Source organism: Danio rerio, chromosome 14 (genome assembly GCF_052040795.2).
Source record: "Danio rerio strain M-AB ecotype USA chromosome 14, GRCz13ab, whole genome shotgun sequence".
Taxonomy (NCBI): domain Eukaryota; kingdom Metazoa; phylum Chordata; class Actinopteri; order Cypriniformes; family Danionidae; genus Danio; species Danio rerio.
Window position 1 is genome coordinate 28,159,553 of NC_141034.1, and position 19,318 is coordinate 28,178,870.

Genomic DNA, 19,318 nt, shown 5'->3' on the forward strand with positions numbered 1-19,318 from the left:
TAATTATTTTAAATTTTAAAGTTTTTAATAATTAAAAGCTCTGTCAAATCTCAAAAAGTTTAAAATAATTATAGAAAACAAAAATAAAGTTGGCAACACTGAAAAACCAAAGGATCCAATCTTTTATTGTTATAATTATCTCATGACAACAAACTTTTTTATTGTTTCAAATATAAATTTTAGATGGAAACACTGCTCTGAAAAATACTTAGCAACAAACTCACAACCTGGGACCTGACAGTGGAGCTTTTGTGTGTGGATGGCTATGTGTATCATATTTTTGTGATTCCCTGTGATGATGTGCACATGTTACCTTACTGAGATGATGGAATTTAATTTTGTCTTAGTTGCCAGAAAGATACATACAACTGTTAGCATCTGTACATTATGGCAGTATGCAATATCCAATAAATACATATACTAAACAAAAGTAATGTAAGAAGTTATATGAGGAGAGGCTAACTAGCTAACAATAGCTTTCAAGTACACAGTTCAAGATAACAACAATATAACTTAAAACACAGCCTTATTTTAGAAACCCTCAAAAACATTTGAACACATTTTACTTACTCATTTTAGATTCTTATTTAAGGCCTAAAACATATCAGACTCTACATCTGAATTGATGGACAGAGAATAGAGCACACTCAGCAGTAAACAAATCAAACACCTGGCTCTCTTAAAGGGCCAGCATTTTCTGAAAACTCTTTCTAACACCTTTGTGTTTAAAATAAGATGGACAGCCTGTGGGAGTGTGTGGTGATGCCTAAATCATTGTTTTTTACAGTTATTTGCTGCACAATCTACAGAGTAACAGTGCAGTTATACTAATTAAACACACCTGATCAAACTAAATCTAAAGGTAGTGTGTTGAAGCAGGGCTGGAACTAAATTCTACTAGGCTGTGGCCTTCCAGGAGTTTGACACCCCTGGTACATAGCATATTTTCAAAGCAACTGCCTACATTTATCACAGTTATGCACATATCGTTTAATAAAAACAATAAAAATATACTATAATATAAACTTCATTCATAGAAAAAAAAAAAATAAATAATCTGATTCTCATGTTGTTCCAAATCTGTAGTAATAATAAAAAACACAACAAATATCATGATTTATACATTTATTTAGGAAAGCCTTTAAACTGTTAATTGCTCTTTTACTTTCCAGTTTTCCAGACAAATTCATTGAGTCTCTGCAAAAATGTATGTGCGTGTTGTTTAAGATATATATATTTTTTTAAATAACACATTTTTACTAGTTATTTAGCAAAATACTAATATTCAGTTGAAAGTGCGATTTAAAATCTTAACTATAGGTCAAACTAGGCAATTAAATTAAATGAATTATAGAAAAAGTAAACAAAGTTATAAAAATTATTGTGACAATTTCTTTGCTCTGTGTGAATATTTTTGCCTTAAAATGCATTTCGTCCATATCTTACACTTACCTTTTAATAAGCTCTGTGGCATTGGTTGACTCCTGATACTCAATGTTAAAAACATAAAAGCAACCAAAGAAAACACAGAGATAAAATAAATATAAAATAGCAACATAAAGCATCAGAGTAGATGGGGCAGTAATGGTTGATCAGTAATTTACCATTTATTATCACAGTAAATATCTGTAATGGTACATAGAGTAAATTACTGTAATTTATTCCTTGCACTTCAGAATTTCATACAAATCCTGCTCCTTTTACAGTAAAATACTGTTTCTTTTCATTACAGCTAAACACTGGCTATTTTACAGTTATTTACTGCATAATCTACAGTAAGGGTTAACAGTGAATGCTTAATAAATGATTTGTTGTGTGTATTTATAGTAACCCATTTTTTAAGCAAATACAAAGTTCTTTAATTTTATATATTGCTGTTCTAGATGTTTAGCATAAAAAATAAATAATTTTAAGGAAAAAAAATCAGAAAACTGATTATTTATGCAAAACATTTTTGCTTTAAACATGCCTTGTTGACCTGTGACCTGTGTGATATGGTTTGTGCCAGAAACATGTTACCCGTGAGAAATGAAGCCAGACATAATGAACGTAATGTAGATTAGAGGTTGATGATTTGGCTTTTCCAAAATAGGAATGCCCATTGAAGGACGGAGTCAGGGGAAGCTGTGTCATGTTTGAATGGATGCAATGCTAATGCACTGCCCTTTAGGCCTGTTTTTGAAGTGCGGCCTGTCCAATCTGACTAATCTCATCACATCACTGCCATTCGCCGACAGATGCCCTCTATCAACAAAACAAGACACCCGCCTCGGACTGAGAGGATGAGACTGAAGGACTTGGAAAATGAAAATGAGGGAGAAAATTTGCTTTCCCGTACATTCCCTCCAGGAAAACATGAACGGCTTGGCAACATACATGCAGTGCTGAAGTGCAGCATCTCCACAGTGAATGGTGTTAATTTTCAGATCGGCAAAGACGACGTTACCTCCGGTGCGCTTTTGGATGCCGTTCAAAAGCACGGGGTACAATCAAGCATGACTGAGATTCCCGTTTCCTGCCAACAATTAGACCTCCAACAAGGGCATCCAGCTCTCAAATGATGCTGCAGCGCTTCCTTTGCGTCTGAATCACCTTTGGGAGCACCTGAATTCAACAGCTGCATGAGTCACACAGAACAAAACGCTGATGCAAATAACAAAGGAACAAACAGAGCTGAAAAATATGGCAGATCAGGAAAGATATCGCATGTTTGTAGAGCTAGCAATCCCACCTGCTTATGGGTATTATGTGCATCAAGCCTTTCCATTTCCATCCAAGAGAATAAAGCTGAGATTTGAGTCTGGCTTTAGCAAAGAAACAAACAGTTCTGGGCTCAACAAAACAGCTTTAAATAATAGAAATTCTAGATTCTCAATGTGAACGATAAATAGAATGCTATATATGGCCCTGTTGAGGAAAAAAAAACGCTCGAGTCAAATGGGTTCCTGGGAGCCAGCCGACCTCTTCTGAAAAGGAAGAGTCAAATAAACTCGGCCACAGCTGTGTAGGGTTTTTACTTCCTGAATATTTACAGCGTAATCCTGAAACTGACTGCATGGGGCTTTTAGACTTCAGCCGTCCCCTTTTAGATAAAACATATTTACATTTAATTTCCATTTATTTTAACTGCATATTACATTTGAATCCATTTTCAAAATTACAAAGAATTATCTTTACAAAGATTTAACAAACTAATAAACGTACTGTTCAAACTGTATGTTAATACAATATCTGATCAGCACATAGTAATAACTAGGCATTGTGCAATTGCATTTGGAGGTGAAAGTCAAGGCTCCCAAATACATTTCAAATAGATTTTAAAGTACTACTACTTGTCTACAAATCACTAAATGGCCTAGGACATCGAAACATTACAGACATGATCATATCACAGATCCCTCAGATCATTAGGATCAAGTAAATTAGAAATTCCAAGAGTTCAGACAAAGCAGGTTGAATCTGCTTTCAGCTACTACGCCTCCCGCTGCTGGATTCAGCTTTCAGAAATGAACAGATGTGCTCCAACATTAAGCACATTCAAATCAAGACTGAAAACACATCTGTTTAGCTGGGCCTTTACTGAACGAGCACTGTGCTACCCCCTACAGTTTGCTCTATTATGTTTTTTATCTTTTTCATTCTTTTATTACCGGTTTTAGCACATTTTACTAGGTTTTTATGTTTTAATCATTATTTATTTGAATCATTTTATTTTCTTGTCTTTTTTATTCTTGTTCATGTAAAGCACTTTGAATTACCATTGTGTATGAAATGTGCAATATAAATAAACTTGCCTTGCTTTGAGCACCAGAATGGGAAAGATTGGGAAAGTTGACAGTGAAATGACTTCTAAACGGGTGTGCTTGTATTTGTAAACATAAGGTTGATCACTCTTTTAATTGATGGTTTAACCTTTACTTCAAATGTAGCATTATGCAGCTTGTCCCAGGGATAAACCAAAATACTGAACTACAGTAGAAAAATGTGAGTGTACTTTTTTGCAAATATGACTACACAGTATGCAGTAAGTCTCATGCTGACTTTTTGAACATGACAGCAAGTTCACTGTACTCAAACGGCCTCCTCAGTCACCAGATCTCAATTCAACAGAGCACCTTTGGGATGTAGAGCAGGAGTTTTGCATCACGGATGTGCAACCAACATATATGCAGAAACTGATGCTCTCATGTCAGTATGGATCAAAATCTCAGAGGAATGTTTCCAGAATACTGAATTTATGTCACAGATGAGGATCCAAGCTACAGCAGAAATATCTTTTTAATATGGAACAGTGTAAGCACCTTTGCTGCAGTATTCATTCATTAGTTCGTTTTCTTTTTGGCTTAGTCCTTTTTTTAATATGGGGTCGCCACAGCAGAATGAACCGCCAACTTATCCAGCACATGTTTTAAGCAGCGGATGCCCTTCCAGCCGCAACCCCTCTCTGGGAAACATCCATACACACTCATTCACACTCATACACAACAGACAATTTAACCTACCCAATTTACCTATACCACATGTTTTTGGACTGTGGGGGAATGTTGCAAATTTATTTATGATATTTATAGGAAAGAAAAAGAAGAAAAAAGGTGATTCTTGGACAAATTTACCACCAAATATACCTAAAGCTTACCACCATGACATCTGCATACATTAACACAACAGATTTAGCTTCTTTCCACTGAAAGCTGTGAATCAGGACAAAGAACTGAAGACCTAAATGGCTAACTGAGAAACCAAACCAGACACAGGTGAACATAATCAATGACCCATTATTATAAATCAAATAAAAATCTCCTTAATATTTATTAGGTAACACATTGGAAACTCAGGTTGTCGTTAATGTCCACACAATGAACATCATAAAGTGCTGATTAATTTTTATGCGCAGATGTAAACTTAAACTGCAAAAATGTTGCCCAAAGCTAAATGATCCCTAACCTAAATCTTGTAATGTGCTATTATGTAACCTTATGTTAAAAGCCACTGGGTCTCTGAACTTGTAAGAGATTAAGTGCTTTAAAACTACAGGTTTTATTCAGCAAGCTTAGAATCACAATCCATGTCTCAGCTCTTTGACAAAAGCAAGAAAACGGGGCATTTATTCACATGTTACATTCGCCCTACAGTCCAACTGTGAAACTGATGACTCATTCAAAGCAAGAGCAACAGCTTCCAGAGGAGAAGAAAAATAAATATAAAACTGAAAACAGCTGCACGATGCTCTCTTAGTTCAAGCAAACGTGTGATTCTCTAACATTTGTAAATGATCCGAGGTAAAAAGCGGTCAAACGATTCTCTCAATATTCATTGGCACGATAAATTCAGTTTATCCCATCAGCCAAAGAGAATCAGTATTCATTGAATGGCATGTCTACAATCCTAAAGCACACACTGAAGCAGATGCTGCAGAGTACATAATCTCCCACAACATTCCCACAGTCATCACATTCAATGTGCTGTACAAACACTCCCTCACAGAGAGGTCAAAACACTATAGTTTGTTATTCTGACCTTAAAACGTGTGCAGCACACATCCTTTGGGAATATATTTTTGTATACATTGCATCTGAACCTAAAAATAGTTTGTTTGTTGGTTGAATTAAGGCAACAGTCCGTGTCAGTTTTATACAGATGACTTGTTCTTGCAGTGCTGAGGTGTACAGTACAACTAAATTCACTGCCATGGTTGAGGTTATTTAAAGCTGCTGTATTTTTAGTTCTCCGACTTTTTTTTTTTTCTTTTTTCTTTTAGCACTTTTGCCTTGCCAGTGAAATATTTATAATGGGCCCAACCTCTAAGCTAAGACCTCTCAACCTTGCACATGGAGGGGAGAAAAAAAGGCTCCACTTCCAGCCCGGAGATCAAAGTCACTGAAGTGCAAGCTCTCGTTCAGCAAAACAATGTCCACACCATTGGCATCAGAGGACCAAATCTGGGTTGTTCTACATCCTGTGATGGAAAATCGCAGGAACAGAGATATAACATTCTCAGACAGTAATAGCCATAGGGGGAGAGCTGTGATCCACCAAGTGTTGGATGGGAGGATGTTCCTCTCTCTGTGTGATTGTCTCCAAACCTGACACACTTCAGCCCAGGGCAGCGGTTCTTAACTGGTTTTGCTTCAGGAATTAGTTTTTACATTAGACATTGAGTGATGATGACCGAACATGTTACTAAAATTACTATCAAAAATAAAGCATTGACATCTTAATTTTATCATTTATTTCCAAAGGCCCCTCCTTGTCAATATTATTCAGGAAAACAAAGATGTTTTGTGGTCAGTACAATGCTACAGGTAAGTGCGATCTTAAAATAAAAAGATTTGCACAAAAATAATAGGACAAATGTTTATTACGATTTGGCAGAGGCTGCTTTGTTTTTGCCAGTTTTTTAAGAGTACCCAAACCACAAGCAGCCCTCTTGTAGGGTGCTTTCACACTAGCACTTTTGGTCCCCACATAGGTTCATTTGACATCAGAGTACAGTACATTTAGCTAGTGTGAACATGTTTTCTGAACTTAGGTGTGCACCCGAGGCGATCAGGGGTACGGTTCACACGAACTCTGGTCCAGTTCACTTCTGGTATGAATGCAACCGTACCAAATAACGGATGTGAACCGCCAACTGTACAACAAACTATTATTTTCATAACGTTTATTAGTGCGTGTGTCTCTGTGTATCATGTATTGTACCTTGATAATGTCTGCTTGTCTCCTCCAGCTTCTGCCGACATGGCATTATGTTCTGAACATTTATAATATTTTTGTGGCAGATGGACGCGAGTCGCTTTCTGTATGCCCAAAACTAAAAGATTCAGTAAAACCAAATAGACAACAATGTGTGTAGCTTTTAATTTTAGCGATTCGCTTTCGTGGCTGTCACCTACAGTAGCAACAACCGTACACACAACAGCAGCTTGATAACGCAAGCGTACCAGGGTTCAGAAGGAAAAAAGACAGTATGAACACAAACCAGCCGAGAAGGTGGCAAGGGGGACAATCAAACTAGGGTTCGGTCCAGGCAACTGAACCAAGTGTGAAAGCACACTTAGAAGTTTGGCAAAAAAATGATTATAATATTTAATTTTATATATTATATAAATTGATTCTGCAATTCTAAGCTTAGTTTTTAACAGCGCTCTTCCTCATGAGCATTTCAGTGTACAGTTAAAAACTGTCCTAGAGCCCCATCTGCTAATGAAAACAAAGCTCAAAATCGATTCAAGAGAGAATAACAATACATTTTGAAAATTATAGACGTTAAAATGTTTTTTCACCACAGTTCTAGAATCTTTGTTCCCACAGGTGATTTAATGACTTCAACAATCCAATTTAAGTTTCATCTTGGTATTTACCAATTATTATATTTGCTCTCACAGATGATTTAATGACTTCAACCGTGCAGTTTTAGGTCTTTTTTTTTTCATTTCAGCATTCACTAATAATGAAACCATGATGCCACATTATTTTCCTTTTTAGTCCCTATGAACCAGAAGCTGCGATCATTATTTTTTTAATATTGTGATGCTAGAAAACGGAATATTAAATGACAAAACAGTGGGCGTGGCTTGTTTTTTTCTACTGCGAGCTGATTGGATGTAGAAAAAAGGGTTTGGGGAGAGTTATTACAACCTAACAGATACCTCCTGCTCACCGTTTTCACATTTCCGTGTTTCTCAGTACTGGAAGACATCGTAGCTCAGTAAACTTAGAGCGCAGTGAATGGGAGAGTAACAAATAATTATTTTACAATCCTATATGCTGAAATAATAAAAGAAAAACTATACAAAGGTGTCATTAAGACTTTTAGAAAAAAAAATGTTGATCACACTTCATTTGTACATTTGTAGCCTCTTAAATTTTTTAAGACATAGTTGTGCTGCAAATTAAATTTTGATATATGCATTACGAGTTTAAAAAAAAGGCAATCAGATCATTCATTTTATTTTAGGCTTAGTCCCTTTATTATTCAGGGGTCGCCACAGCAGAATAAACCGCTAACTTATCCAACATATATTTTACACAGTGGATGCCTTTCCAGCTGTGACCCAACAATGGGAAGAGTAATCAGATCACTATTTTAATTATATCAGTCACGTTATTCATTACATAATAAGTAAAGCAAATGTTTTTTTTTTTTTTTTTGTGTGTGACAATGCAATAGTGTTATTAATAACTTTCTCCAAAAATGCATTGATAATAAAAACAAGATGCTCTTCCCGAGACACCCTCTCTGCACGTGATCTGAGGAGCAGCAAATCACTGACAGGAGCAGATGAGTTCAGGCTTGGGTGTTTGCTTAAAATGAAAGAAACCACACAAAAAGTCAAAATGACCATTTTGGTATTTGCATTTAGACACAGGCTTAAATGGACAGAATTAAATCTTTACTAAATAAGGCCGCTCAGGGTTCTTAATCAGAAATCTGCTCAGTTTATGAAAATTATGAATATACACAAGATGTTTTGATGACATTGTGCTGTTTAAGAGACCACAATCTGCAATGGAATAAATCATACTTTTACAATAAACAATGTTGAAAACAACTGTGTGTGTGTGTGTGTGTGTGCGTGCGTGTGTGCGTGCGTGCGTGTGTGTAAACCGTAATTAATTTTTAAGCCTTATTTGACAAATAGGCTCTTTAAAACAGCATTTTCTAGTGTTATTTTGTTCAATTGAATGCATCCTTGTTGAATAAAAGTATTTTATTAATTACTACAAAAAATAAACCATCTGAGCAGGGCCTTTTTTTGCAAAATAAGGTTCTTTATTTGCAGTGTAAACAGACACTGTCATTGCTTTCTGCATTTGTTTTCCCCTGCTGTCTGCAATGCTGCAAATCCTTTTTGACTCCCAACACGCTGAGAATCACTGATATTAATAATCTTTTTTCTTTTAATAAATGTTTAACATAAACAGAGATAAAAATTTTACCCACCTAAATTAGTTTTACTACTTGGTGTCATAATTAATTGAAAATGCATATAAAGCTGGGCATTAACAGCACCTGCATAACTAAAGAGAAATCTTCCTGGAGGATTGCTTTTAGACGGCCTCATTCCCTTGCTGTTAAGAGGCTGAATAAAGTGATTGTTTCATAAAACACACCTGCTCAAGGGCTTTGAAGCGAGATAAAGGGATTTCCCATAATGACACCATCTGAAATAAAAAGAGTGCTTGATTTCAGCCTCTGGAGTACTGGAGTCTGTGTGCTGAGATATGACTCTTTTTGTGCTGTACTTGCTCTGAAAGATGGATTTTCATTGTGTAAATATATCTTCCTCCATCTAAATGTGACATTTAATCTCATTTGGATAAATTGAACTGTGTAGTTATGCCATATTGCCGTAAACAAAAAAATCATTTGAAGTTTTTCAGGGATGTGCAGAAAATACAGCTATGTGCAAAATTAAGAGACCACTGAAAAATTCTGGGTAACGCTTTCTTTTACAACCCGCAAAGTACCGCGTAAGTACAGTGAAACTACAGTGTACTTTTCTGTACGTACTGTGTAAGTATAATGAACGTATGTGTAGGTATGAGGGAACAAACCGTAATGCTTGGGTAAAAAGGGGGTAACAACCAGATGTTCATCACGAAAATTACCGCGTAAGTACAGTGAAATAACGGTGTACTTTTCTGTACCTATAGTGTAAGTATAAATAACGTTTACGTAAGTTTAAGGGAACAAACTGTAATGCTCGGGTAATAAGGGGGTAGCAACCAGATATTCAGCATAAAAGGTACCGCGTAAGTACAAAAATAACGTTGTACTTTTCTTTAAATTGCAAAAGAACAAACCATAATGTTTGCGTAAAAGGGGAGTAACAATAAGATATCCATCACGCAAAGAAGTATATTAAGTTTACGATGTACATTTCTTCAAGTATTGTATACATATAAAGAATTATGCAAGGATGGTGACAACCTATTGCTATCTGCAAATGTACTGTATATGCACCTGCGTTAGTACATTAGTACTCTTATTCAGTGCTTGGGTTTTATATGGGGTGTTTAATGAATAAAAGGTTTACAACCTGTGAAATTATGAACCCTTATTGTATACTGTATGTATTTTAAATCTGCAATTCAATATAAAATATATTTCCATACACTACTTACCTTATGTTTACTCGTCGATCTCACCAAAGCCATCAATGTCTCCATAACTCACTATCAACAAATAACTTTGCATGACATAGGCCTACCGTCAGGGTTCAATGCAGATTAAAACAGGCTCGCATCTTTACTGCTGTTGCACAGGGGGGCTAACTGTTGCATTTCAGTAAATGTATAGCTGATGCTTTATAGAAAAATCTAGTAATTTGGTCTTCAATCAATAAAAACTGCTGCTGTAGTTTACTCTGTTCTTAGTGTTCAAGTATACACTAGTATGTTAAAGTTCAGCTTCTTCCCTCTTTGTTCCCTGTAGTTAAAGGGTAAATACAGTATTTGTTCCCTCCTTGTTCCCTGTACTTACAGAGTAAATACCACATTTGAGGGTTGTAAATTAAAGTGAAGCTTTGTTCCTCTCTTGTTACCTCCTTGTTCCCTGTACTTACAGGGTAAATACCACATTTGAGGGTTGTAAATTAAAGTGAAGCTTTGTTCCTCTCTTGTTACCTCCTTGTTACCTGTACTTACAGGGTAAATACCACATTTGAGGGTTGTAAATTAAAGTGAAGCTTTGTTCCTCTCTTGTTACCTCCTTGTTCCCTGTACTTACAGGGTAAATACCACATTTGAGGGTTGTAAATTAAAGTGAAGCTTTGTTCCTCTCTTGTTACCTCCTTGTTCCCTGTACTTACAGGGTAAATACCACATTTGAGGGTTGTAAATTAAAGTGAAGCTTTGTTCCTGTCTTGTTACCTCCTTGTTCCCTGTACTTACAGGGTAAATACCACATTTGAGGGTTGTAAATTAAAGTGAAGCTTTGTTCCTCTCTTGTTACCTCCTTGTTACCTGTACTTACAGGGTAAATACCACATTTGAGGGTTGTAAATTAAAGTGAAGCTTTGTTCCTCTCTTGTTACCTGTAGTTAAAGGGTAAATACAACATTTGTTCCCCCCTTGTTCCCTTTAGTTTACAATGTAAAATCTTAAAGGCAGTGAAATAAATATACAAACACACAATATATTTCTTCTTTACTTTGTAACCTTTATTTTAATAAATAAGCATTTTAAAACACTTCATATTAATCAAACATTGTCTTGTCTATCATTGCCTATACTCATTCATTTTCTCTTCGGCTTTGTCCTTTTGTTAATCTGGGGTCGCCACAGTGGAATAAACCACCATCTTATCCAGCATATGTTTTACGCAGTGGATGCCCTTCCAGCTGCAACCCATCTCTGGGAAACATCCATACACACTCACTCACACGCATTCACTACGGACAATTTAGTCTACCCAATTCACCTGTACCGCATGTCTTTGGACTGTGAGGGAAACCGGAGCACCCGGAGGAAACCCACGCGAACACAGGGAAAACTCCATGCAGAAACCTTCTTGATGTGAGGAAACAGCACTACCTACTGTGCCACCGTGTTGCCACCCAGCTGCAACCCATCACTGGGAAACATCCATACATACTCATTCACACACATACACTACGGACAATTTTACCTTACCCAATGTCACCACATATTTTTGGACTTGTGGGAGCACCCGGAGGAAACCCACGCTAACATGGGGAGAACATGCAAACTCCACACAGAAATGCCAACTGACCCAGCCGAGGCTCGAACCAGCGACCTTCTTGCTGTGAGGCGATTGTGCTACCCACTGCGCCTGCCTATACTCAAACAGCAAAATAACACATTATTTCCTTCCCCCTTTTTTTCTGGCATCTCTTGCTTGGCTTCCTCTTCTGCTCTTCTCAGCTTCCACTGAGGACTCTGATGGTGAGTGGCTGATGAAATCCCATGGGTCTTGCTGCTCTGCATTTATATAAAATATATAAACAGACAGAAAGGCTTTTAGTAAGCTATAGACATGTTTATTTTCCTGTTTAATGTGTGTGTAGTGGTTGTCCAACAATTTCACACACTAAACATTTACAGATACCATACAGACACTATACATTACTATCAAACAAAAGTACTATCATCAGATCATATGGGAGATTGTGATCATTTATAGTGATAATAATTAAAGCGCAGAGGGGAAACGCGTCAAAACAGTGTTGTGAAAAGGGTGTAATTGTTAAAAATAGGTACAAACATCAGATATAAACAAAAACCTAAACAAACACTTTTATGTACATAACGTCATAAAAATACTCATTTTATTTACCTCGCGCTGCCGTCCTTGTACTGCCGTGAACAGGAAATTCTGGGAATGGAGGACGGAGAGTTGAATCGATTCGTCTTCAACAAACCGATCAGTGTGACATCAAAACATCGCGAGAACAACAGACAGCTCCGTGTGCATTTGAATCCATCTCGCGATATTGTATCACTTCAGGTACGCGCCTACTGATTCGTTGATTCAAACGAGTTGTGAATCAAGAAGCCTCTAAAGATCCGAATCAAACTGCAGCAGCACGCCACGAGGTTTTGCTCAGACTTTTGGGACGTTTGGAATTTCCCCGTCTTGTCACCATGTAACACATGTGAGTAAATCGTTGTCAGTAAATAAGGCTATTGTTACGATTAGAAATTGTGCATTAACCAGATTATATTTATTTTGTTTCATTTGTTTTTAGCGTAACATTAACGTTAGTTCATGGCCGAATCTAAACGGCCAGCAGCGAATATTTACCAATGTTTACTGTCGTTTACTTTGCACATCTTAGAAATGTTGCCAAAGTTCCTATGGATTTAGTTTCTTCATGTCATTCCAGAAAGACTGGATGATGAGCAGGTCAGATCTCTGTGGCTGTTGTCATACTGACTGTGCAGACGATTTTCTCCCTTTATACGTTAATTACAGCAAAGTTTATGACAAAATTAATGTTTGGAAATGTAAATTGATATTTTCTGTAGCATGCCAGTTTGATATATCAATAGCCCCCCCCCCCCAATTACTAGTAACGTTTGCCTAGGACTTTAGCACAGTAGCCTACTATTTAAGCCTTTTCCCCTCTGCGCTTTAATTATTATCACTATAAATGATCACAATCTCCCATATGATCTGATGATAGTACTTTTGTTTGATAGTAATGTATAGTGTCTGTATGGTATCTGTAAATGTTTAGTGTGTGAAATTGTTGGACAACCACTACACACACATTAAACAGGAAAATAAACATGTCTATAGCTTACTAAAAGCCTTTCTGTCTGTTTATATATTTTATATAAATGCAGAGCAGCAAGACCCATGGGATTTCATCAGCCACTCACCATCAGAGTCCTCAGTGGAAGCTGAGAAGAGCAGAAGAGGAAGCCAAGCAAGAGATGCCAGAAAAAAAGGGGGAAGGAAATAATGTGTTATTTTGCTGTTTGAGTATAGGCAGGCGCAGTGGGTAGCACAATCGCCTCACAGCAAGAAGGTCGCTGGTTCGAGCCTCGGCTGGGTCAGTTGGCATTTCTGTGTGGAGTTTGCATGTTCTCCCCATGTTAGCGTGGGTTTCCTCCGGGTGCTCCCACAAGTCCAAAAATATGTGGTGACATTGGGTAAGGTAAAATTGTCCGTAGTGTATGTGTGTGAATGAGTATGTATGGATGTTTCCCAGTGATGGGTTGCAGCTGGGTGGCAACACGGTGGCACAGTAGGTAGTGCTGTTTCCTCACATCAAGAAGGTTTCTGCATGGAGTTCTCCCTGTGTTCGCGTGGGTTTCCTCCGGGTGCTCCGGTTTCCCTCACAGTCCAAAGACATGCGGTACAGGTGAATTGGGTAGACTAAATTGTCCGTAGTGAATGCGTGTGAGTGAGTGTGTATGGATGTTTCCCAGAGATGGGTTGCAGCTGGAAGGGCATCCACTGCGTAAAACATATGCTGGATAAGATGGTGGTTTATTCCACTGTGGCGACCCCAGATTAACAAAAGGACAAAGCCGAAGAGAAAATGAATGAGTATAGGCAATGATAGACAAGACAATGTTTGATTAATATGAAGTGTTTTAAAATGCTTATTTATTAAAATAAAGGTTACAAAGTAAAGAAAAAATATATTGTGTGTTTGTATATTTATTTCACTGCCTTTAAGATTTTACATTGTAAACTAAAGGGAACAAGGGGGGAACAAATGTTGTATTTACCCTTTAACTACAGGTAACAAGAGAGGAACAAAGCTTCACTTTAATTTACAACCCTCAAATGTGGTATTTACCCTGTAAGTACAGGTAACAAGGAGGTAACAAGAGAGGAACAAAGCTTCACTTTAATTTACAACCCTCAAATGTGGTATTTACCCTGTAAGTACAGGGAACAAGGAGGTAACAAGACAGGAACAAAGCTTCACTTTAATTTACAACCCTCAAATGTGGTATTTACCCTGTAAGTACAGGGAACAAGGAGGTAACAAGAGAGGAACAAAGCTTCACTTTAATTTACAACCCTCAAATGTGGTATTTACCCTGTAAGTACAGGTAACAAGGAGGTAACAAGAGAGGAACAAAGCTTCACTTTAATTTACAACCCTCAAATGTGGTATTTACCCTGTAAGTACAGGGAACAAGGAGGTAACAAGAGAGGAACAAAGCTTCACTTTAATTTACAACCCTCAAATGTGGTATTTACCCTGTAAGTACAGGGAACAAGGAGGTAACAAGAGAGGAACAAAGCTTCACTTTAATTTACAACCCTCAAATGTGGTATTTACCCTGTAAGTACAGGTAACAAGGAGGTAACAAGAGAGGAACAAAGCTTCACTTTAATTTACAACCCTCAAATGTGGTATTTACCCTGTAAGTACAGGGAACAAGGAGGTAACAAGAGAGGAACAAAGCTTTACTTTAATTTACAACCCTCAAATGTGGTATTTACCCTGTAAGTACAGGGAACAAGGAGGTAACAAGAGAGGAACAAAGCTTCACTTTAATTTACAACCCTCAAATGTGGTATTTACCCTGTAAGTACAGGGAACAAGGAGGGAACAAATACTGTATTTACCCTTTAACTACAGGGAACAAAGAGGGAAGAAGCTGAACTTTAACATACTAGTGTATACTTGAACACTAAGAACAGAGTAAACTACAGCAGCAGTTTTTATTGATTGAAGACCAAATTACTAGATTTTTCTATAAAGCATCAGCTATACATTTACTGAAATGCAACAGTTAGCCCCCCTGTGCAACAGCAGTAAAGATGCGAGCCTGTTTTAATCTGCATTGAACCCTGACGGTAGGCCTATGTCATGCAAAGTTATTTGTTGATAGTGAGTTATGGAGACATTGATGGCTTTGGTGAGATCGACGAGTAAACATAAGGTAAGTAGTGTATGGAAATATATTTTATATTGAATTGCAGATTTAAAATACATACAGTATACAATAAGGGTTCATAATTTCACAGGTTGTAAACCTTTTATTCATTAAACACCCCATATAAAACCCAAGCACTGAATAAGAGTACTAATGTACTAACGCAGGTGCATATACAGTACATTTGCAGATAGCAATAGGTTGTCACCATCCTTGCATAATTCTTTATATGTATACAATACTTGAAGAAATGTACATCGTAAACTTAATATACTTCTTTGCGTGATGGATATCTTATTGTTACTCCCCTTTTACGCAAACATTATGGTTTGTTCTTTTGCAATTTAAAGAAAAGTACAACGTTATTTTTGTACTTACGCGGTACCTTTTATGCTGAATATCTGGTTGCTACCCCCTTATTACCCGAGCATTACAGTTTGTTCCCTTAAACTTACGTAAACGTTATTTATACTTACACTATAGGTACAGAAAAGTACACCGTTATTTCACTGTACTTACGCGGTAATTTTCGTGATGAACATCTGGTTGTTACCCCCTTTTTACCCAAGCATTACGGTTTGTTCCCTTATACCTACACATACGTTCATTATACTTACACAGTACGTACAGAAAAGTACACTGTAATTTCACTGTACTTACGCGGTACTTTGCGTGTTGTAAAAGAAAGCGTTACCAAATTCTGTTTCTCTGGATTTACTGTTGTGTGTGTTTGCACAATTATAATATTTGTTTTATTTATTTATTTATACATTTTTCAGAAAATGACAATTTGTCAAAATAACTGTTAGATAAATGTTTTCCTTTTGTTGTGCTTTAAAATGCGTATAAGCATGTATCAACACATGGGACATAAAGAAAATTGGATTGTCTTGTTACAGGGCAAAGCCTTCCAGGAACTTAGGAATTGGAAACCTAGACCCCTATTGAATAGTATTGTGATACACTCATCTCAAAAAACTCATCAACGCTCACAATACAAATAAAGAAAAAAATCATATACTGTATGGAAATGTTTTGCTCGAACTATATGACAGTTCATTTATTTGATCCGCTCTGCATCTGTGCTCGGCTTCTTTAATTCCACTTTTGGCTGGAGATAGAATAATATAGAATAATATTCTACGTTTATCTTGGCGTTTAACGGTAGCTTATCTAGACCATTTATGCCATTCTAGGTTACGTTAGTCAATTTTATTGAGTGTTTGTAAAATGTTTTTCGAAAGATATTACTATAAAACAGCGGGCTTTTCTGTTATTTGCATTGGTTTATACTGTACGTGTACAAAACCATGTAACCCTCGCCATGACCTACATTCTACATAAAAAAGATTGAAGCAAAACTGAAGGTTGTTTATGTATGATGAATGTTTTTTGCAGTGTACCTTTTTATTAGCCACGGTGATTAAGAAACTGTCTCTTCCTTTTTTCATCTTCCTCTCCTTCACATTTTGTGTCGTCTTGCCATCTTGCCCTTTAACAGAAAGATGTAGGGATTTTTAAATCGAGTCTTGAAATCTAAAGTAACTTTTCTAAGTACGTTACTTACCGACACCCTCTCTCGAACTATTATAACCAGCTAACAAATAAGTCTGCAAAACGAAACAAAGATCACGAAAAACAATAACATATCACGTTCCTTGTTTGAATGCTACGCTAATACATACGCTAATGCTAAAGGTAAAAGTAGTCAAGTTGGTACGCGGTGTACGCCAATGACGTGCCTGACTATATACGTCAAATGTAATGTACCAGACTGTCTGGACAACATGCATAAAATGGAATATTGTATTACAATAAATCGTTTCAGTTTTTTTTTAATCAATTATTTTTCTTTTTTTTTTTACTTTTAATATAACTAAACCCAGGCTATTTTTTCAGTTTGATGTAAAAAAAAAAAAAAAAAACACTAAATCTCTAAATCCAAAAATTTTTTGACCTGCAAAAGCTTAGGCCTACATCACTGAGAGATGCTGTCTCAGCTTGCTTCATAAGGCTGCATCCAGAAGATAATATTGCCTACGTAGGCTACTTCCATTTTCAGTTTTATTTATATTTTTTAAAGGTTTTACGTAAAGGGTCATATGTAATATTAAAGATTATTCCGTATATAACATTTTATTCCACAAAGAAATGTGATTATTTTATTATTTATTTATGTTATTTGGCTTTTTGCAGTTTTTTATTACAGAGTGGAAGAGAGCTATAGAGATACCACCGTAAAACACATTTGACTCTAAAGTATCAAAAAATGTAACAAGAATTTTTAAATAAACCTTCATTCAGTTTTATGCAAATATAGTGCACTTTTCATCAAATTGTAAATGTAATATTTAATTTTTCAAATTTAAAAATTCTGAAGAAATGAGCTGGCCAGTTTGTTATTTCCCTACAGGCTAGTTTTTGATGTTGGTTTATAATACGTTTTAATAGATTTGTGCATAATAATAATAATTTGTATTTTAAAAAACAGTTTATTTACTTATTTTCAAAATTGAATTTAAAACTGTAATCTCATAACATTATCTATTAAACTAATAAGTTCAAACAGATATTTGAAAATAAACACTTTATGGTAAAATACTATTGTAAGCACTTAGACAAAATTGTAGGAAATATTTTTGTTGCATCAAAAAGTGTGGTTATGATAACCATGCAACAAGCTAATGCAGCAAAGAGCTTCACTTTTTGAGAAAAAAACAACTACCCCTTTCAATAAGCATTCAATAAGCAGTGTTGCTTCATTAACAGAATCAACGTTGTTTTCTTTAGAATACAATAAAAGCTGTCTTGCATAAGTGTCTGTCAAATTAGTTTCTTCAATCGAGGATACAGATTATCATTAAGTCATTGTACTGTACCTGATTCTCTCAGCCAGCCTCTTCTTTTGAGTAAACATGTTTCTCCAGAGCTTAGTGAAGAGGAAAACACAAAGTCTGAAGTTTGTTTCTCTCAGACTGGTTTTGTTGCATGCTCTACTGAGCAGAGAGATGACTGAGCCACTGGTCATGTTGGCAGGTGTGCGAAACAGCACAGCAGCATCGGTTGGCTTCTTTTCCTCCCCATCAAGGCCATTGTGCTCTTTGTCAATCATTCGTGAACTGCTTTGAGCAATTAACCATAGTTTATTCTACCTCAGATGCACGTCACATATTTTATGTAAACATTTCACACAAACTATTTGCTTCTCAGAAGATGGAAGTATTTGAGTATACATCAAAATGACAGGAGAAATTTTCTCACAGATCTAACCTTGAGCAGGTCAAACATCTGCACAAGAGCTATTCCTTTGTGTTATATGGTATGTCTCCAGTGGCATACCCCATATAAATGTTAAATAAATAACAAATTATGTTAAGAGGGCAAGGAATTTTTCAAAGTATGTCTGATAATATTTTTTCTTCTGGAGAAAGTCTTATTTGTTTTATTTTGGCTAGAATAAAAAGTTATACATTTTTAAACACCATTTTAAGGACAAAATTGTTAGCTCCTTCAAGCGATAGTTTTTTTTTCGATAGACAGAACAAACCATCATTATACAATAACTTGCATTAGTACCCTAACCTGCCAAGTTAACCTAATTAACCTAGTTAAGCCTTTAAATGTCACTTTAAGCTGTATAGAAGTGTCTTGAAAAACATATGGTAAAATATTATTTACTGTCATCATGGCAAAGATAAAATAAATCAGTTATTAGAAATTAGTTATTAAAACTAATGATTAGAAATGTGTTGGAAAAAAAATCTTCTTTCCGTTAAACAGAAATTTTGAAAAAATAAATAAATAAACGGGGGCTAATAATTCAGGGGGGCTGATAATTCTGACTTCAACTGTACATATATAAATCAGAAAGAGCTTTATTGGCAGGTATGTTCACACATACGAGGGATTTGTTTTCGTGACAAAGCTTCTACAGTGCAACAGAACT

At 36.2% G+C, this 19,318-nt stretch overlaps 2 long non-coding RNA genes across 6 annotated transcripts in view; both read right to left on the reverse strand.

Annotated features, from left to right (window-relative positions):
* Window positions 1-17,094, reverse strand: part of LOC137487521 (uncharacterized) — a 93,249-nt gene extending 76,155 nt beyond the window's left edge. For 3 of the 4 annotated variants that reach the window (XR_015507469.1, XR_015507468.1, XR_015507467.1), the window contains exons 1-3: window positions 17,058-17,094; window positions 16,940-16,982; window positions 16,776-16,864 (exon numbers count right to left, since the gene is read on the reverse strand). This is a non-coding gene — a long non-coding RNA (uncharacterized LOC137487521). Of the gene's footprint in view, window positions 1-16,775; window positions 16,865-16,939 lie in introns of all 4 variants that reach the window. The other variant, XR_015507466.1, reaches the window with a different exon arrangement.
* Window positions 1,111-2,982, reverse strand: LOC147833958 (uncharacterized). Of its 2 annotated transcripts, none has more exons than XR_015507488.1 (2): window positions 2,732-2,982; window positions 1,111-2,604 (listed from the first exon to the last, which is right to left on the reverse strand). It is a non-coding gene; the product is annotated as an uncharacterized LOC147833958 (long non-coding RNA). The 2 variants fall into 2 exon arrangements; XR_015507487.1 differs by having other exon boundaries at window positions 1,111-2,617; window positions 2,732-2,974.
* Window positions 17,095-19,318: the final 2,224 nt, after the last annotated feature.